We start from the raw sequence: 21432 nt of genomic DNA on the forward strand, positions 1-21432 counted from the left end.
ATTTGATTATCGTATAAATTCATTTTAATAAAAATTTAGAGTGAACTAAAGCAGAAGTAACTAAGTTAAGATAAAACAAAAAATATTGTAAATTAACATTAATATCATCGCATAAAATGTTTATTTTTATTATTTCAATTACATTGAAGATGATTCTTTTGTATCTGAGAAAATACGTGATATATGAAACTATGTGTTAGAGACATTATTAAACCCAATTCCATCTGACTCCAAAATCCATATGATATCCATAATACTATATAGAGTTCAAAAGCATAATTTAAAAAAAAATCTGAGAGCTGGGAAAATACATATATTTTTTTCCAAAGAAAAACACATAGATGATTTTAAACCAGAGGCACCACTTAATATTCTGTTTAATTTAGGGTTACTCTCTTCACACAAAAATGGTTATTTGGCTTTTTCAATCTTGCTTCAGTTATTGTAAATGATAAACTCAAAGCTAAAACATTGTGTTTGATGGTACTCATGAAAGCTGAGAGGAAGAAAAATGGAATATGTTAATCTGCACGGCAAGATCAGCACCAGCAAATTGGACCCATTTTACATGGGGACAAACCACTACATATTCATCAAAATTATACACTATTAAAATATAAAATCAATATTGTTTTAATATATCCACATTAAATGAAAAGTGAACTGTGTTATACTTAAAAGTATTTCTTTACTTGAATAATATTAATTAGAAATAATTAAATTAAAACACATTTCAACTTTAATTTATAAATTTCAAATATCTGTAGAACAGACTAAAAAAGCATCATTTCTAAACTAAACAAACATCCACATCATTAATGTAGAGTTGGCATAGCTGAGATAATTATGTACCAAAGTAATTCTTATAAAAATAACAAAAAAAATTGCAAAAAATAATTTCTCCCAACAAATAATAAGGAAAATAATAAAAAATCTGATGCTTTGAGTTTCTGCAGGCTCTCTATTTACACAGTGTGTTATTGCAGTCAAGTTTCTTAACCACTCTAAGCCTTAATTTCCTATCAGAATGATAATAGTATCTTCCTTTGAAGATTGTACGAATATCCCATTTGACAATGTGAGAATACTATTAGGAACAATTTCTTTTGCATTAAATGTTATTTATTATCACTTGTTATATAGATACTCATAGTCAATGAATTTGTATAATATTTGAAGATTCACTGAAAGTTTATTTTTAAATCACTGGGGGTACACATAATTATTAATACTAAAATATGTATACATATATGAACAATTACAATATTGAAGACTTTCAAATAAATGATTATGCTCAGCAGAATTCATAGGGTAGCATAGGCTTAAATTTATTTGGGGCCTTTAAAAGACAAAGTATTCTATAATCCTTTATAATGACTGTCAAAGCAAAAATTGTACTGGAAATGTTAGATAGGTAAGGAAGACTTTATTCAAGGCTATTGCAATAGTTGAGAGACTAGAGTACAGTGTGAACTCAACTCCATGGAAACTAACTGTATTAGCCCATTTTGTGCTGCTATAACAGAACACCTGAGACTGGGCAATTTATAAAGAACAGAGGTTTATTTGGCTTACAATTCTGGGACGGTGTAGGCTGCAGGCTGCTTCTACTCATGGTGGAAGGTGACAGGCAGCTGGCAGGTAAAAACAGATCAAATGGTGAGAGGAAGCAAGAGAGAAAGGAGGTGCCAGGGTCTTTTAAACCACCAGCTCACACGGGAACTAATCAAGTGAGAACTCACTACCCCACCCCTCACATTTGTGAGGGATCTGCCCCCATGACTCAAACAGCTTCAAGCACTGCCATGTTGGGGATCAGATTTCCACATGAGTTTTGGTGGGGACAACACATCCAAACTCTATCATTCTACTCCTGGCCCCTCAAAACTCATGTCACTCTCACATACAAAAAACAGTCATTTCATCTCAACAGTCCCCAAAGTCTTAGCTTGTTCCAGCACTAACTTAAAGGTCCAAAGTCCAAAGTCTCATCTGAGACCAAAAGCAAAAGTCCTTCCAGCTGAGAACCTATAAAAATCAAAACCAAATTTATCTATTTCCAAGATACAATGGTGGAACAGACATTGGGTATACATTCTCATTCCAAAAGGGAGGAATAGGCCAGAAGAAAGGAAAAACAGGTCCCAACTTACTGTCCCAGCAGGGCAGACAGTAAGTCTTAAAGCTCCAAAATCATCTTCTTTGACCCAAGTCCTGCATCCTGGGCACAATGTGGCATCTGGGCCTCTAAGCATCAGGCAGCCTCGCTCCCAGAGCTCTGCCAGGTGCAGCCCATTGTGCTGTGCTGGTGCCTGTGGCTCTTCCAGGCCAGTGTTGTATGTTACCAGTGATGCCAAAGGTCTGGGGTCCTGGTGGCAGCCCTGCTGCCTTGGGTCTACTGGACATTTCCCTGGTGGGGGCTCTCTGTTGGGGCTCCTACCCCACTGTTCTGCTCAGAATTGCTCTAGTAGATGGCCTCTGCAGTGGCTCTGCCCCTGTGGCAGGTCTCTACCTGGGCCCCCAGGCTTTTTCATATGTCCTCTGAAATCTGGGTGGAGGCTGCCACGCCTCCACTGCTCTCATGTTCTGCCAGCCACAGACTTAACGTGATGTGGACACCATTGAGGTTTCCAGCTTGTGTTCTCCAGAGCTGCTGCATAAACCACACTTTGTGCTGCTTGAGGCAGGGCTGCTCCAGCCAGAGCACCTGGAATGCAGGGAACAGGTTCCTGAGGGCAGCTGCACCCAGGGTCTGTTCTCTGGAACAAGTCAGGCCTCTAAGGCCTCTGGGTCTATGACAGCAGAGGCACCCTTCCAGACTTCTGAAATGCCTTCAGGGCCTTTCTCCCATTGTCTTGGCTATTAGCATCTGGCTGCCTCATCATCAAGCTAATGTCTTTAGCAACCAGTTTATCTTCTTCACTCTTGCATTTTTCTCCTGTTCTCAGCTTCTCTACCACATGGCCAGGAGGCAAATTTTCCAAATCTTTACATTCTGCTTCCCTTTTAAATTCTGGCATTACATCATACTTTTAACTTAGAGCAGGCTGTTACAAGTAGCCATGCATCTTCTTTAATGCTTTGCTGCTTAGAAATTTCTTCTGCCAAACATTCTAGTTCACAATTCTTAAGACCCACCTTCCACAAAGTCCTAGGGCATGGACACAATACAGCCAAATTTCTTGCTATGGTGTAGCAAGGGTGATCTTTTGTCCAGTTCCCAATAAGTTCCTTGTTTCTGTCTGAGACCTCATCATCTTCATGGTCTTACTGTCCACATTCCTATCAACATTCTGATCACAATGATTTAACCATTTAACTCTAAAAAGTTCCATACATTCTCTGATCTTTTTATCTTCTTCTAAGTCCTTCAAACTCCTCCAACCTTTGCCCAGTTCCAAAGCTGTGTCCACATTTTCAGGTATCTGTATAGCAACACCCCACTCTTCAGTACCAATTTCCTGTATTAGTCCATTCTGTGTTGCTATAACAGAATACCTGAGACTGGGTAATTTATAAAGAACATAGGGGCAGCCATATTTTGCACAGGCCTCAGGATACTTCTACTCATGTTGGAAGGTGACAGGCAGCCATTGGGTATAAGCAGATCACATGGTGAGAGGAAACAAGAGAGAGAGAGGAGGTACCAGGGTCTTTTTAAACAACCAGCTCTCGTGAGAACTAATAGAGCAAGAACTCACTCATTAATCCCCCCTCTCCCAGGGAGAGCATTAACCCATTCATGAGGGATCAGCCCCCATGATTCAATCAGTTTCCAACACTGCCACCTTGGAGATCAGATTTCCACATGAGTTTTGATGGGGACAACACATCCAAACTCTATCACTAACCATGGCTTTTCAGTTAAAATTTATTCCCTGTTTAAATTGCTTGTTCTTTCAGTAAAATTCTATAACTAACCTCTCCTTCTGTTTCTTCCTATCTGACTTTTTAAGATAATGCAGAAGTCTGGAGTTGTGTGCCTAAGGGTGTTTTTCAGATTGTTGGAGTTAGCTTGGCCCAACACACACTGTTCTATGTTGTTGGAGCCCACAGCTAATGTCCAAAAACTTTAATCATTCTCTGCACCTGCAGAGGCATGCAGATGGCTTGCACCTGTGTAGATCCTCACCCCATTCTGACCACTTCCCCATAAATATACCATCTTTCCTCCCATGGGCAAGACAGATGTGAGATACAAGTCTCCATTCTCACATGGCTTTCTCTACTACAAAGAACAGTTCTTTGGTAATTGGCTTCCATTGCACACTGGCAAAATGAATTTCGTTCAGTTGTATAACAAAACAATGGGCAGGATAGTTTTAAGCTGAGGTAGAGCAGATTGCAAACCATCTATTTCCTAATTGACTTTAACCGCCCCCCACCCCCAAAAGTAAATTTGCTTATATCTCCATTACAGGAACTGAGAGATAGGAGTGCTATCTTTCTTTATGATTACATTTCAAAGGGATGGCTCCTATGTCCTTGAGATATTTCTGGTTTGTAAAACCAGCTGGAGGATTTACATGCATTACAAAAAGGCAGAAAAAGAATTTATCATGACAGATTTTCTAAAGTCAATGCTTTAAGAAAAAGGAGGGGAAGAACCTCTGTGGTGAGGCCATCAGGATGCTGTCAGGGCCAGGGTGAGGGGCAGGTTGGGGCCTAGGGGTAGCAATGAGCCTGTGTAAAGTTCAGTCAAGCCAAGGAAAATGTTAAGCCTGTCTTGGACATTATTCCTTGAAATAAATTTAAAATTCATGGATTTGTTTACTTTAATTTTCTAGTATCTCTTGTTGTAAATAAATAAAAAAGAAAACAATGTTAATAAATACAAATTCTAAATTATATCAAATAATTCTAAGATTCTGAATGCTAAAGAGATAAAACTGAATGCTATCTTTATCATAAAGTCTTTTCTTTTATACTTGTTTGACATCCATGGATTTATCATCTGTGTTGAAGCCTCAAGAGTTTTTAATTTGTTTTGCCATTGTCAAGTTGACTAATAGTAAGAAAATTTTTATGTATTTTATCACAGTTGCACAATAGGATATTTAATATGGTATGTAAATGGCTGTGTAATTCAATTATTAAGGGACAGTGCTAAAGAGGCCAGGGCCACATAGCCAGTCTTACTTCATCAGGCCTACGGCCTCTGTTGGAAAGCAATATATTTCAGCCAAAAATATTTTTACTTCATATATTTCGAGATGGTTAATTCAGAGAGACTGGAAAAACTGGAATAGCTAGACTACTACCTGTTGTGGGAAAATTTGTCTCTGTATATGCAAACAACCAGGCTTCAACTGAGGCCTTCCTCTGGCCGCTATAAATTCTTTTTGAGGGCAGAAAGAATTTCAGTTTACCTGAAATATTTTCATCTACATAACAAGACATTCTCTACTTAACTTTAACTTCTGCCTTCCTTCTTTCACCTGGGACACCACTTTCTTCAGAGCTTCCGAGAAACCTGGTCTTGTGCCATTGTTCTGGAGTCTGTATCTCCCCCAGCTTCTCTCTCTCTCTTACAAACACTGGTTTATAAGCTGTGTACATCACGGGGAAATTGGGAATTTACTATTTTGTGATTCCCCAGGGTTTTGCCCACTCCCAGCACGTTAAAATAAAAATGTCTTTTCTTCATATCAATCTATATTAGCCAGTAATTTTTATTAGTGAAACTTCAGGGGTGAAAAAGAGTTCTTCCCTTGGCCTCTACACTTTCAGTTAAGAACCTATCATAAAACTCACTATGTTAGACATTTCCATGAAGTAACTAAGCAAGATGAGGGAGATGATGAAAATAAGTTATCATGATGAATTTATAAAGTATTCAATATTTGATGTATGTGCTTTCTTACCTCTAATTGTATCATGTCCCCTTTTCTCCTTACTGTCGTTTTTCTTTTCTGCATATGTGTATGTGTGCTTGTGACTTGTAATTGGGAGAGATTCTTAAAACTCTAAAGAAAATGTCTAAGAATCACTTGTAAAGGCTTTCTTTTCCCCCAGGTGATAGTTTTCTGTCCCTTTCATGTTCTAATGTTCATAGAGTGCCTGATTCCCGTCTGAAAGTTCCTTTCATAATGGGTACTGTGGAAGATGTCTCAAGTTTGTCAGCACGTGAAAACAAATCTGGGAAGTATGATGGTAATTTGTTAATTGATAATCAAGATGCTGCTCAGGGTGCTTCTCTCTGTTTGTATCTCAGCACAATTATGTAATATTTTCTTCAAGAATATAAAGGCATAGTACTATTACGCTGAGGATTTTTTTTGGATTTTAGTAAATAAGATATTTTCTAATTAGAAATATGTGCCTTAGAAGGTAGCTTAGAGATTATAAATACATTGAAGCCAAGCATAAAGGTGGAGATTAAGCTCTTAATTTAGGATGTGATGTGAATTAGCATAAGCAAAATCTATCTAAAAGTAACTTATGTCAACCATACAGAATCCAATTAATTAGGTTCAACAGTCATTTTTTTTTTTTCCTGGCCGTGGGACAGATTGAAGTTTCATAAAAGGATTAAAAATAAAATTAACAGCCAAATGATATTACAAAATCTGTACTGTACATTTGAACGTGAAATACACATTACACTGTGAGATGCTGAAAAACCATTACAAGGCTTTCAGGAGTTGAATTTAATCAATGGAAAACAGTTTTCTGTCTTCTATTTCATGCCCACTCACTTCCATAAGCCAGCTTGTACATTCCATTTAAATATATGTCTACTTGTCTGCTCTATTTAGTTATCTCTCGTCCTCTCTCAAATACATATAATCATAGTTGCCTAAGTTAAACACACTTATCCACATCTATGATAAATTTCACTACAAAGATAGTTTTCTATCTAATCTTAGTTATTCTATCTAAGGCAGGGCAGAGTAGGAACATACCCCAGGGAAGCTGCTCATAAATACCCAGACTGGATCTGCCAGGGCCGGTGCACCAGGCAGGACAGGAGGGACAGAGGTCGGCATTAGGAGTTTTTAAATGGGAAGGAGAGGATGGAGAAGGCATCTCTCTCTGGCAGAGATGCCTGTGCACATTGGCACATACTTTCACTTGGTAATAAAGCCCTGTCATGTTTCCTTTCTCTGTCTCTTCCTTTCCTTTTGCCAGTCCATGAAAGATCTTTCATGAATCAAGAACCTGGATATGCCACTCGATAACCCTGTCATATGTGTATAAATATATATGGGATATCAATATATACTAATTTACTGAAGTAAAATTGAGATTATGATAGATATCTAGATAAATTTTTGATTAGTGGAAGTTACTCTTGTTCACTACAGACTACTATATAGAGTTATGAAAGACAGTATCATAATGTTGATATGTTAGAGGGTTCATTAAATACCAAATTATTTATCCATATATAAAAACTTACCTTAATAAAAAATAAGAGCAAAGAAAGGCAAAATATCCTCATAAATTGCCAAGACTTTTCCTATGCTCTACAAGAGACATTTCCCATAATAGTAACTTTGAACCTATTTTTCTCCATTTGAAAGAGGAAATAATGAGTAATAATGACTGACAGATGAGGTGGCTTATTTCCCTAATAAATATCATTGCCTTTTTCAGATAATTTTACTTGAGAAAACCTTTTCCTTGACACTGATTTTTTGTTTGGCTCGTATGAGAATTATGAGGTGGGAATGAGTGAGTTTGAATTAAGTTTCCATGAAGCTGATTACATACCTTTATTTTTTCATTTATTTGGTAAGCATGTATTTATCAAGCCCCCACCTTACATTAAGCAATATAGTAGATGCTGATGTAGAATACTGAAAAATACAGATATAGTATGACATTAAGTACATTTTGTACTCTATAAAATTCAGTTACTTTAGATATATCTAAATTAATTAGATATCTATTAATTAACATTTTTCTTTCTTTTGAGACATTAAAAAAACAGCAGTGGAACTATTTCTAAAATTTTAACAAGATTAAATAGATCAGGTAGAATTAATTCTGTAATAATAGAAAAATAAATTATAGTGTTTGATTCTGACATTTATTTTGCAATCAATAGCATACCTGCTTCTCTTATGGCAGTACGTACATTAAAATATATATGAAAATGTGAGTGAGATCTTAAAGATAAAATCTGCAATCTCTTTTATAGATCTGAGTCACACATATTTTAAAGATTTTGATCCATCAAGTTGAATAGCTAGATAAATTCAGCTCTATGAAGTAAATATCTTTCTATTCCCTTATATTAAAGGAAGTACAAGCATAAAAAGCATATATTGAAAACTTCATGAACATACTCTTGCCCTGAGGCTCTAATAAAGTATATATGTCCTTTCTTTGGAAAAAAGAGAATGCGTTTATTTCACTATAAACAAGCAAGGACTTCCCTTTTTAGCTATTTTTAGCAGCAATATTTATGTTAATATAGATAAATGTGACCTTCCTTAATAAACAAGTACAATTAAAAATTCTTATAAAACAAACTACAGATTGTTTTGTTCCTTTACTCAGAAGAAGAATACAGTTTAAATAGACAAGTGTATTTTCAGTATGAGTGAAGCTTAATGTATCCTCACTACCACCTCCCTTGGTTGGTTACATTTTTTCCCACAAGTAGGTGAAGCATGTCCTTGTCAGTTTCTTTAGTGACATCTCCTGGAGAGAGCAAAGGATCATCCACAGTAATTGCCACTGAATTGTGTGACTAGGGCATGCTGCTCCGCTCTATACTTCTGCAATTTTACTGCTGTTTGCAAAGGGCTAAGGAAGCTTTGTGATTTTTTTAAAATTTAATTTTGCATTGTGCCAACATGAATACAAACTTTTTAAAAAATACTTTTTCCTCCTCTTAACATTGAGAAATGGCAGGTTAATTAAGTGGATTTCACCTCCTTGACAGGCAATAGTGCAACATATGTGAATTCCATATCTATTCACCTAAGCACTTCTGTGGATTTTTATATCCCTTTATAATTGGATGTGTGTGGGGGGGTGGAGGTAAACAGTACACATGCAGACCTTACAACTCACAGTGAAGCTGTGGATTATTTGAGTTGTTGACCTTCTAAGCCCTGGATATCACACTTATTCTCCACTCGGAGTCTTGGGAAAGATAATTAATTTTCACTTACAATCAATGAAAGCAAAATATAATAGAATCTGAATATGATTAAAAGGTGATATTTAATCACAAAATATTTACCACAGCAAGAGTAAATTTCAATTACATTCACATCCATCGACCATACCAAATAACATATATTCGTGTTTTAATAAACGTGAATATGTCCTGTTAGAATCCCTTTCACATAGAAGATCTGAAGTATTATTAATACAATTATTAATCGTAATTCATAATTAAATTTTGAAATCCTCTCTAGAGTTGATTCTTGGCATCTTCTTATCTGTAAAGTGAGGTGCACTATGTATATCCCTAATTTATTTTAATTTATTGGATTGGTTTACATACTGGCTATAATTCGTTGAATCTATCTTTTTCCATGACCCTTTTATAGTCCTAGTATTAGTGCAATGATTGGCACATAAAAAGAGATCAATGAGTTTTTATCAAAGTGCATCAAATGCACTAACTTTGAAATGTAGAACTGACCTTCAAGAAGCTGTGAACTTTAGAAGAAAAAAATCATTGTATTCAACATGAATTCATTATTTATATTATAATGTTACTATTTCTAAAAATAATTTTTAATGCTATCCTGCAATATATTTTACTTGTGCAATAAGTTAGTTTCATCAATTCTACTTACACTTCTGTTCAGTTGCTTTACCAAGGAGAAACAGCCTAAGCTCTGGACGGGGAAACTTAGATCCCCATGATCAACTAGCAGTGAGGTCCAGTAACACACTGGAAATGTTTAGAGAGCTGTAATGCCATCCATACACAACTCACTTGATAGTATTGCATGGATAAGGTAATGTATTTCCTGCTATAATAATTTTCAAGATGTTACAGGTAAACAACTTTAATAGGTGCCCAAGATTGATACTTAATCTTCACTCCTAACTGATATTTCTCCCACAATATGAATGTAAGCACACATATATATATAAACTCTAACTCACACCTACAGGCTATCATTTTGGATACCCAGACAGAAGTCCACTCTTTAAAATAAATATAAATCTTCTATTCTCTAACTACAGTAGATATTTAACTTTCCCACTGTCAACGCTATAGTCCTGCATTTGTACCTCCCTCGCTGAGTGACTGATACAGCTGACTGAGCAGCTTTCTTGCTTCTCTGCTTCCTGTATCATTTACATCCGATCTAACCATAACGCTGTCTGAAAAGTGATCTTTCTAAAAATGGCAATTTTTCCGTGTCACAGTTCTTTTTAAATCACTTCTATGATTCACTTTTTAAATAGAATTAAAGTTTATCTTTGAATGTAGTACAAAATGTCCCCAATGTTCCAGCTCTTGTCTCTCTTCCCAGTTTTATATTTACTATATTCGTATTCTTGAGTCATAAAATTCCCTGCAATACATTGCATGACTATATGGCTCTCTGTAATAAAATTCATTTCCTCTAAAGCTCATTTCTCCCTTATGATCTCTTCTGAATCATCCTCTGAATGACATGAATGGTCATCATTCCAGGAACACATCTCACAGACTGGATGGATTGGAAGATCCCTACTTTCACACGAATCCTTTACAGACCTCTGCTATAGCACTTCCTATTTTGAAATGAACAACTATGATGTATTACTGTGTCTGTCTCCTTAAATACCCAGTGTAGTGTGAACAGTAGAGGCTTAGATTTGCGTCATGTTCATTCTTTCATCTCAAGAGTCGACCACAGACTCTGAAACATGGTAAGTTAAAAGTTACATTATTTGATTTAGTTGAACTTACAAGCTACGTAGCTATTAAAATTTAATTTAGATATATCCTAAGATCTAGGGTAACAACTAAATAATAGAATACAGACTGTGAGCATGATATCAATCTAGGTTTGCAGATAGTATGTTCAATATTTTTTTCCTTGTGGAAAAAAAAATGCATTCTCTCTAATTCTCTTTCAATTTCTCATGCTATTCTTTCTTACTTTGTCGCAGGTTTTTCTTCCTCCTCCTTTTTCTCCTCCTCCTCCTCCTCCAATTTCTTCTTCTTCTTATAATAAAAATACTCCTTTAAGTTTATTTCCTTGAATTCTTCTTTTCCAGCCCTCTTTCCAGATATTATCAATGCCTGGAACTTCAAATAGCACCTATGTTTAGAAACTCATAAAACTGTATATTAAACCTTATGTTTCTCCTAAATTCTAAACTCCCTTAATTACAACCTAAATATTGTACTGTTAACTCAGACTCAAAATATTGACACTTATCCTCATCATATTCTCCAAAAATAAGTTATAATGAAACTTGAGAATCAGGAATTTCTATAATCAAATTCCGACTCTACCACTTGTTATCTCTCTGTGAGTTGAGGAAACTTTGTCCTTCTGTGCCTCAGAGTTCTTTTCTGTAAAATGGGTATAATACAAGGGATCTTAAAAATGTTCAAGAAAAATGCACAGTATGAAAAAATTATGCATGGATTATGAAATCTTTTGCACCAAAATAAACTTGTACTAACTAGTTATAACATGTCTGCAGAAGATCAAGTTTGAGGCACCAAGAAGAATAAGACATGAGTTTGAAAATATTCCCTTTAAGAGCAACATGAATTCTACTAAAATTGATGCAAGAACCAACATCAAGTTTGTGGTGAAGCTTGGGTAGAACTGTGAGATTATACAAAAAGTTTATGAATATGCTCCGAAGAAATAAGCAATTTTTAAATGGATAACTCATTTTAAGAAGGGATGAGATGATGCTGAAGATAGAGCCCAAAGTGGCAGACCATCCACATCAATTTGGAAGAAAAAAAAATTCTTGTTTGCACCCTAGTTGAAGAAGACTGATGATTAACAGTAGAAACAATAGCCAGCCTCACAGGCATCTCAATTAGTTCAGCTTACACAATTAAAACTGAGCAACCTTCCTGTCAGATGGGTGCCAAAACTGTTGTGCCCAGATTAGCTGTAGACAATAGAAGACCCTTGAATGGAAATTTTAAACAAGTGAGATCAAGATCCTGAAGCATTTCTTTGAAGATTTGATACAGGAAATGAAACATGGCTTTATCAGCGTGATCCTGAAGACAAGTTAAAATCAAAGCCATGGCTACCAAGAGGTGAAAATGGCCCAGTCAAAGCAAAAGTCAAGAGCAAAGGTCATAGAAACAGTGTTTTGAGATGCTCACGACATTTTGTCTGTCGACTTTCTGGAAGTCCAGAGAATAATAACATCTGCTTTTCTTGAGAGTGTTTGGAGAGTTAGCCAAAGTTTTAGTAGAAAAACACTCAGGAAAGCTTAATCAGAGAGTTTTTCTCCAGCACAATCCTCCTGCTCATTCCTCTCATCAAACAATGGCAGCTTTGTGAGAGTTTTGATGAGAAATCATTGGGCATCCACCTTATATTATTGTTTTGGTTCCTACTGACTTCTTTATGTTTTTTAATCTTAAAAAAATGTTTTTTTAAAGGCACCCATTTTTCTTCAATTAATAATGTAAAAAAGTCTGCGTTGATATGATTAAATTCTCAGGCCCCTTAGTTTTTTAAGTATGGACTTAATGGCTGGTATCATGACTTACAAAAGTGTCTTGAACTTGATGGAGCTTATGTTGAGAAATAGTTTATATATTTTTTTTTATTTTTATAGTTTATATGTATATTTTTTATTTTTATCTTTTAATTCTGTTTTCTACAAACCATTTGAAGTTCCCTCATATACTCATTTGTTTTGTGTCAAAGATCCAATGGGAAAAGTTTGCAGGAACTTAGCTTAGAGCTAGTACAATAATAGCTCTTGATAGCTGGCAAGAGATATTGAAGGTAGCTGACCTGCTAATTTTCATCAGTGCTATTCCCCTTCTTTTAAACATTGAATACTTAAGCTTTTCATGGGTGCCTTTCTTTTCCTTGCTTCATGCATCCCATTACTTGACAATTGCTATTGATTCTGTATCAGTAATACCTTGCCATCAAGGTATCAGTAATACCTTGAATCCTTGTGTTTCATTTTTCAAATTACCAATCTATTTTAATCATCTGTTTGTTTGTTTTTTTTATATACTATTCGTGGAAAATCCTACAGGGTCTCTCACCCCCTTTTTTATCCTGCATGTTACCACCAAATGAAACTCTCCAAACCACAACTCTATCTCTGATGATTTCCTGTTCTAAATTGTTGAATAGTTCCGTATCTCCTGTGGAGTAATTTCTAAACTTCCCAGCCAGTCATCTTAGGCCCTTCAATTTCTACTCACAACCAGCATTTTCAGTTTATATCCCACTAATCGCATACATGTATACTATATTGCAGCCAATTTCAACTACCCAACTTTACTTCAAAATATTACTTTTCTCTAACAGATCTATGCAATTGTTCATGCTACTTTCTCTGCATGAAATATACTTTTTGTCTCATCCACAAATCTCTGTCACAATTCTCTTTACCTCATCTGTAAAATAAAGGGTTGGAAGTAGAGGATATCAAAAAAGCCCCAGGGGCTGGCCCGGTGGCGCACTGCTATAGTGCGCCGCTTGGGAAGTGCGGCGGCGCTCCCGCCGAGGGTTTGGATCCCACATACAAACTGGTTCCTGCTCACTGGCTGAGCAAGGCGCGGGAGCAGCGCCGAGGGCTGCGATCCCGTTGCCGGTCCCGGTCCGGTACGGGGGCGACACTGAGGGTTGCGATCCGTTGCCGGACACGGAAAAAAAAAAAGACAAAAAACAAACAAACAAACAAACAAACAAAAAACCAAAAAAAAACAAAAAAGCCCTGTTCATCAGTGAAATTCTATGGTTCTATTAAAAAAATCTATCTATTTCTATAACCAATTTTAAATAATACTAGTGCCACCAAGCCTTTAATTTTCACCCCTGCATGGATGTGGAGGTAGTTTCACAAGTGTTAAGAACCCAAGGTTTGAGTTAGACCAGCTCAATTTAGATACAGCTTAGCCTCCTACTATCTGTTTGATTTTGTGCCAGTGTGTACAGTTTTCACCCTCTATGATCTCAACCAGAAAAGGGAATAATAATAGAATTTACCCCACAGAATTCATGTGATAAATTTACAAGTTCATGCAATTTAAGCCATGTGATGTACTCTAAAAATCTTAGCCATTTTAAGTTCTTGTCCTCTTAACATGAATAGCCATTTTTATTATCTTAATTTATCTTATCTTGCATTATGCTTAATCACATACCTAGTTTTCCCTGCTACCTGATCAATTATTTAAGACTATGATCCTATCTATATACTATGAAACAGCACACACCAATAGCAAATATCAAATAAATATTTAATGAAGAAATCGGTATAGATTTAAGAAATATCATTGGTTAGGTGAAGCATTAAATTGCTGACCAGTAGAATCCCAGATATTCAATTGCTTTGACTGAATTTTCAGTTTAGCTACCCACTAGTTGCATAATATTGAACTCAATACCTCAGACTCTCTGCGCCATAGCTTATTTGTATATCAGGATAATATCTCCCTCTCGGGTTATTTAAAGGAAGAAAGAAATAATTTTTATAACTTTTAATAATTTTATAAAAATTATAGTGTATTTTTGTAACAGTACCTCAGACGTAGTAAGAAATCAATAAATATAATTTACTTTTATTGTATGTTTAATCCATTATCTGTATCATATAATATTTTAACACATTATAACTACGAAAAATCAATCTGAAGATGGTAAATTTTGTCTTCAACCTTTACAAGTATTCTTTTTCCCTATTTGTTGTCTCTAAACCATGTGACATGAACTTCAAGCAGAGGCTTTAGGCAACATGAGGCTGCCCAGTCCCTTATTCTCTTACCTCAGATATGGCACCTTAGCTCCAATTTGTTACATATTTAACAAGCACACACTGCATTGTAGGCCCTCCAAGTCTTTATCAAAATCATTTGCCCACATTTCAGACTTATTAACAAAATCCATTATTAAGTACTTCATAAGTGTCACACACTACACTAATGGCTTTAATTTGAGTACTTAGTTCATTTTCTCATTACTATGAGATAAGCTTTATTTTTATTATTATCCAAAAATTAGTGATAAAGAAAACAGATGGAGAGAAGTTGATTGCTTGTTCACTGTCATATAACACAACATAACTGGGCAATGTACATGTTGAGCCCAGGCTCTTGAGTCCCAAAGATTCTGCTTTCAACCATCACCCTGTCATGAGTGGAGGTACTTAATCGAAGGCAAAGGACAGCTGTTTGTGATCAGAGAAGGGAGAGGAGACAATGGGAGAGAAAAACTTTTGAGCTGGGAATTTCCCTTTTATATTATAGAATTCCCCAGTATTCTAGGATATTAAAAAACAACAACAATGACAACATCCCATGATTTAACAAATAAGAACCTCAAGAATATAGCAGAAAAGAGAAACAGAAAAAAATAAGTATATTGATGAGATTTAATTAATGTAAAATGTAAAAGTAAAAAATATTTTATTAAACAGTAAATAGTGGCCCCTTAGAAATAGAATCTCAGCTTGTCTTTTAAAATCGGATTCCTGTTATCATGCTCTTTGGAGTAATTTTAATAGGCAGAGTGCCTTCTACTAAGAGACTGGACAACTAATGTAAAAAGATAAAGGGAGCATTGCAATGGATAGGATGATCCTAATCTGATTATAGAATTTGACCTCCTTCTTCTTAGGTCTGAAAAATTCTCATTTGGAATTCAAGATTCCTTTCTTGTAAACACTTTTAATTTTATGAAAAAGGCTTAATCATTAAAATTAGAACAATTTCTCTAATGAGACAGTAAAGTTTAAGGGTAAAAAACAAAGGAATAAAAGGTAAGTTTGATTTCAGACTGGCAGAAAAATGACAAAAGGAAAAATTCTATGCTGTACAGTCTTTGTCCTCAGTAGGCTCCAATGGTGTCCTCTCAATGTCACGCCTGCCATTTTAGAAATCTGCTCTCAAAACGAAGCAGTACTCAATATGAAATTGCTGAAACCAGACTTTAAAAGGCAAAGTAGCATTTCTCTTTTTAGTCAGCTTCATCTGTTTTCTCTTTCATCTGTTGCTCTTACAGAACATTGAGGAGGCAATTAGAGAAACTTGATTGACACAGACTTTAAGTTTTCTTTCAAAGAAAAGCCTAACTAATCATGTAGACTATTTCCAATAGTAGTTGGAGAATGATTCTGTTTCCAGGTAATCTTCTCAAAGTTCAGATGACTTCCATCTTATAATCGACTCTAATTAAATGAAGAAAGGCCCGATAGCAATTAATGAAATAAAGTGGGATTTATTTCTCAAAATAAAATAAAAATAAAAACAGTGCTTTAATTCTCTTTGAAGAGTAATTCTGGATATTTAATTTTAATTAAATCTTCTGAATCCCCAAATACATCACCTTTATCAAATCAATATTATCGTTTTCTTCTCACATAAGAGAAAAGAAAAAAAGTTTGCTGTGGCTTGGATGTCAGGCGATTACATATTTGGAATCTCCACTCTTCACTCTCTCTTATGAAATACAATACCATTGGGAAAATGTAGGAAAAATTGTCAGGGCCCCTCAGATGTTCAGAATCTCGCCGAGCGTTTGATGTAAACAGGCATATGCGCTCAGGTGTTCCTTGTTTGTTGGCTAACGTAATTGCACATGTGCACCCAGGTATACTGGGTTATGGACTTAAGTATAAGGATGAGTGGCTCTGATCCACTGCACTTCCCAGCTCCGTGATGCCCCCTCCGTGGGGGCGGGGCATGGGGAGGCCACTACTGCTGCTGGTGGCTGCTGCTGCTAGTGTCCTCAGGACCCTCTGCAAGGCCCCTGCCAATGCTGGACCTATAAGCTAATGTACCTGTAAGATGCTGCCGCTGAGGACTGAGCTCATGTTATCTGTCAACAGCTCCTGGAATCTTTCCCAATTACCTAGTATGGACCTGTGTGTGAGGGGTCTGGTGACCCAGCCTGGCATATGAGGGGTCTGGGGACCCAGTCTGTACAATGGGTTTGGAGGGTCTAAGCCCTAGTTCTGACAGTATAAATGGAAGCTTAGTATAACTAAAATATAACTAAAATAACAAAACATTTTGGCTTTAGTTATGATTTGCCTTACTTTACAAATACTAATGCAGGTTCTTAGAGGTGGCCAAAGACAAGTGAAAGCTAGGGGGTCAGAGGTCAGCAGGAACAAGGGTAAAAGGTAGGTAGTTTCATAATTTCATTCCTCCCAAAATATTGTCCAGGTGTGTGGTCTAAGAAAAAAAACAAAAGCATTCTAAAGTTTGCTTCTGTCTTATTCATTTGATTATCTGGAAGTGTTGTAGAAAAGCAGAGGACTTTGTGAGTCAGGGGGCATGCTTTATCTATTTGTGTTTCTTCTAGCATAATTCCATAGCTCTAGTGCTGTAATTATCCATTTGAATTGGAACTCCATTTGGGCAGGAGAGAAGGGATAGAGCACAGACTGTCAGAGACCAAAGTGTCAAAGCTCCACAGAGGCCACCTGCCTGTGACAGGTGTGGGGCAAGCTGTCAGGCAGCTCCCACCTGCTCACTACTAAAGCTCTCCTCTAAGAAGTTTCTGTTTACCAGAATGAGAGGTTCAGACAGCTGCTTTGGTGAAATTATAAACAAAAACAAAAAAAGATATTTTAAAAAATCCTGTAAGCAGTTGAATGGAAATGGTACTGAAACTTCTCAGGGAACTTGGCATTAAAAAATGAGTATCTTAAGACAAGCAAACATGTCTAAAGGAAGGTATGCACTACTGCAAACTTAGAGAACCCAGAAACTTATTTTCCAGGTGTAAGCATTTTGTGCTTCTACGTGCCTGTAGCTCTGGAATGCATGTGATCATTACTGGGGGCAGAGAAAGAGGCCTGTGGGCCTTGTATCCTCTTTGTCAGGAAATTTTCTAACATTAAAGCCCGCCATGCAGAAAAATGGTGGATTTACTATTCTGTTTGATTCCTCATGTGTGCAGTTTTTGCTGTGCCCTCACTACAAGATTTTTGCTTAGAAAGTCTCTATAAGAATCATCTAAAGTCTCTTTTGTGAGCTGAATAAATGGCTCCATTGCTTTCCTACTTGATAGGTTTTCCTCACTTCAAATTTTTGATGAAGTGGTCTTTTGACTCATAATCCCTCCCAGCCTCTTTGTTCTGATCTCTCTATTACTAACCACCTATTAACTTCCTACCCTCTTCAGCTCCTGGAGTGTTTCTAATTTTCTCAGTCCTTAATCCTTCACTAGAGAGATATACCTACTTTGCAGAAATCCAAATTATGTCATTCATACTGAATCCTTCCCTGGAGAGAATAAAATAGACTTACAGAAAACATGAAGCCTAATATGTAGGGAACTTCTTCCCTCCAACCCCTTCTCTGCAGCATCGTAGCCATTAGCCTCTCTGATTGTGCCTTACCCCTCTGTCCTGTAGTGGTGCATGGCTTTAAATAAAGCTCTCTGTACTGACATTCTGCTGTCATTAGCAATTCAGGGGCAGCAAGTACTAAAATGGTTTCTGGTTCAAACAAAGTAAGATTCTAGAGATAATTGACAGACATTAAAGAAAGAATTTTTTATAGTCATAGAACAGAATGCATGCACAAGAATTTATGAAATAGAATTTTTTTAAAAAAACTTTCATTTATAGCACCCCATTTTACTTTCTGTACCCTGCTGTCACCCAGTACACTTTACCGGAAGACTACTCCATAAACCAAATGCCATAAATTTTTATTCAGTAAAGTTTGTTTTCTTGCTAAGTGCTAGATGCTGGGAATTAAATGGTGTATCTTGTGTTAATCAAAGATGAAAAAATAAGATTCTGATGGAAAGGACCTTGTCTCATTGGAACCTTTGCTTTCTGGTTACTAATGATATATTAGAATAGACCATTCAGAGTTGGTTTCTCATAACCCATGGTTTACACATTTTTTTTTCTTTTAAAAGTTTCCTATCAGTGTCCGGTTTTTTTTTTTTTTTTTGGTAATATTCTCAGGGACCTGATAAACCAATCTGACCCAATGTGTTAATAAATGATGATTCTGATGTCTGCCTTGCCACATACTGAGGAAGTGAGCAATGTGATGAAATCAGAGTCAGCAGAGGAGTTATTTCTAACTTTTGCCTTTTTGTCATAAGAGTCTATTCTGAAGCACCATTTATCCAACATTAGAAATTGAACAGCATAACTCACAATGAGGAACTGGTTTCTATTAATACAATATAAGCATTTATGCCTGAGGAAAAAAAATTCCCTTCTGAGACTCTCCAAATCTAAACTAGTTAAATGCTAACATTGGAATTTTAGAGCTTTCTAGAAGTTTTCATAGCATTTACAAAAGGGAAAAAATTCTAAGTGAAATAGATTCATTAATCATGGCTTACCAAACTATGCAAATAGAGAAAAAGTATTTCAGATATATTAAATTTCCTATGATCTAGATCCATTATTTTTTTAACCTCTTAGTAGGAAAACAAACAAATGAGCATCAGCTGCACTTGACTGCTTTTCAAAAAGTATAAAGGATCAAGTTTTAATTTTGTTAAAATGAATGTCCTGCATATGGTAAAAACTGCAAACAAATCTATTTAATCAAACTGAATCTGTAGAAAAGAAATATGGTTTTCCACATTAACGCTTTAACTTTTCTTGCAGGCTACCTAAAGAGTTACATAGCATGAGAATTTGGCACTGGGAAATGAAACTTGAAAAACGTGATTCTGACAGGGTGCCAATATCTCATAGAGGCTGAAAGCAATCATTTTATTCAGAAGCTCAGCTTGGTGGTGAGCGACCTAAGACTTTGAAGACTAAATAGGAAGGCTCATCCTAGGTAGACTTCATTTCTTTTCTCCAGGACCCAAATGGGCTACTTGAAATATCTACAAGTCGTTCATCTAAACAGCAGTGCATCATTGCAAGAGCTTAATTGCCCATTATTTTTGCAGTCCAGCTTAAAAGAATTACATGAAAGATTTCTCAGAGGGTTCGTTTCTCAATTGTGAAACCTGGGGTGAAAGGATTTAGTCTGTGATCCATTGTAAAAGCTGACTAGCAAATAGAGCCTGTTGCAAACACCTGCTGTGCCCCATGTTCTAAAAGAATACAAGCCCACTGTGTCAGCACTTGTATCAGGCACACATGAATGAACCTTCCGAATGACCGTTTTATTATGTGTATCTAAAAATGAGACAGACCCATATGCCTGGGGTATGGGTCTTCAGAAACGAGGATGCATCAAGGCCCCTGGTTTGATTAAACATTTTCCCTTATTTTAGAAGGAATGGTGTCTGTGAGATCAAACTAAGACAGGTCCCTGCTTGCTCTCTATGAATCCGACATGCCTTCATACCAAGGCTATACTAATAGGCTGCTGAGCTATTAATGAAATTCAATTTCAAACCACATTTCATGGCCAACCATCCTGGTAGGATACAGGAACAACAAGCACAGCACTTTTAACATCCCTTTTTAGTTGAATAAAATAGAAGTGATAGAAAAATCCCATGTATAACAAATAAAAAGGCATTGAATAATGGAATCAGGACCAGGTGGCCAGGTAGTTCATTGTCAACATCTTACAACCTCAGAATATGTCTCTATAATGTTTGGGCCTTATGTGATTCATCAAATGATGAAAAAATGGGTCGAAACACAGTGCACTTGATTTTTTTCTTTAAAAATTCTCTGATAAAAATGAGGAAACTATTTTTAATAACATAAAATGCCTCGGTAGAATTTTACTAAATACTGAGCTAAAATTTACTTTTTTTCTTTCTGTTAATGATCAAATCTTTCCCTTAATTAAATGTGAGAATCCATAGGCATGTATACACCATTACTTTACATATAATATTTAGATCCTTTCATTTAAATTATAACACAGCAATCCTCTTTTTTTTAATTGGTAGTATTTAATACCTGATTTCATATCTTTTAATACTACAACTTAAATTTATCTAATTGATATTTCAAATATTTATCCATTTTTAGCTTCTCTGTGCCTGTATATTTTATATATTTATTTGAGATTATATATAAAAATGCTCTTTAATCCAATAGTATTATTGATTACAGGATGCATTAATTTAAAATCATTTTCTTAATATGGGACTATTCCTTTTCAATTGCAGTTTACCTGTAATATTTTCATTGGTTTAGTTTTTTGATGCTTTCTTTTCTATTTCTTTTGTTGGAACTCAAGTAACAAAATCATAGAAATTTCATATCAAAGGGGTCTTTGAAAATTATTTATTCTCAATCCTTCATTTCACAAAGTAGATAACTGGGTTTCAGAGATATTCAAAGACTGTCAGTAGAGGTTAACAGCATATTCTTAATAGATAAGTACTAGGAAGCAAA

The sequence above is a fragment of the Galeopterus variegatus genome, unplaced genomic scaffold, assembly GCF_000696425.1.
Source record: "Galeopterus variegatus unplaced genomic scaffold, G_variegatus-3.0.2 Scaffold1100, whole genome shotgun sequence".
In the NCBI taxonomy this organism is placed as follows: Eukaryota; Metazoa; Chordata; class Mammalia; order Dermoptera; family Cynocephalidae; genus Galeopterus; species Galeopterus variegatus.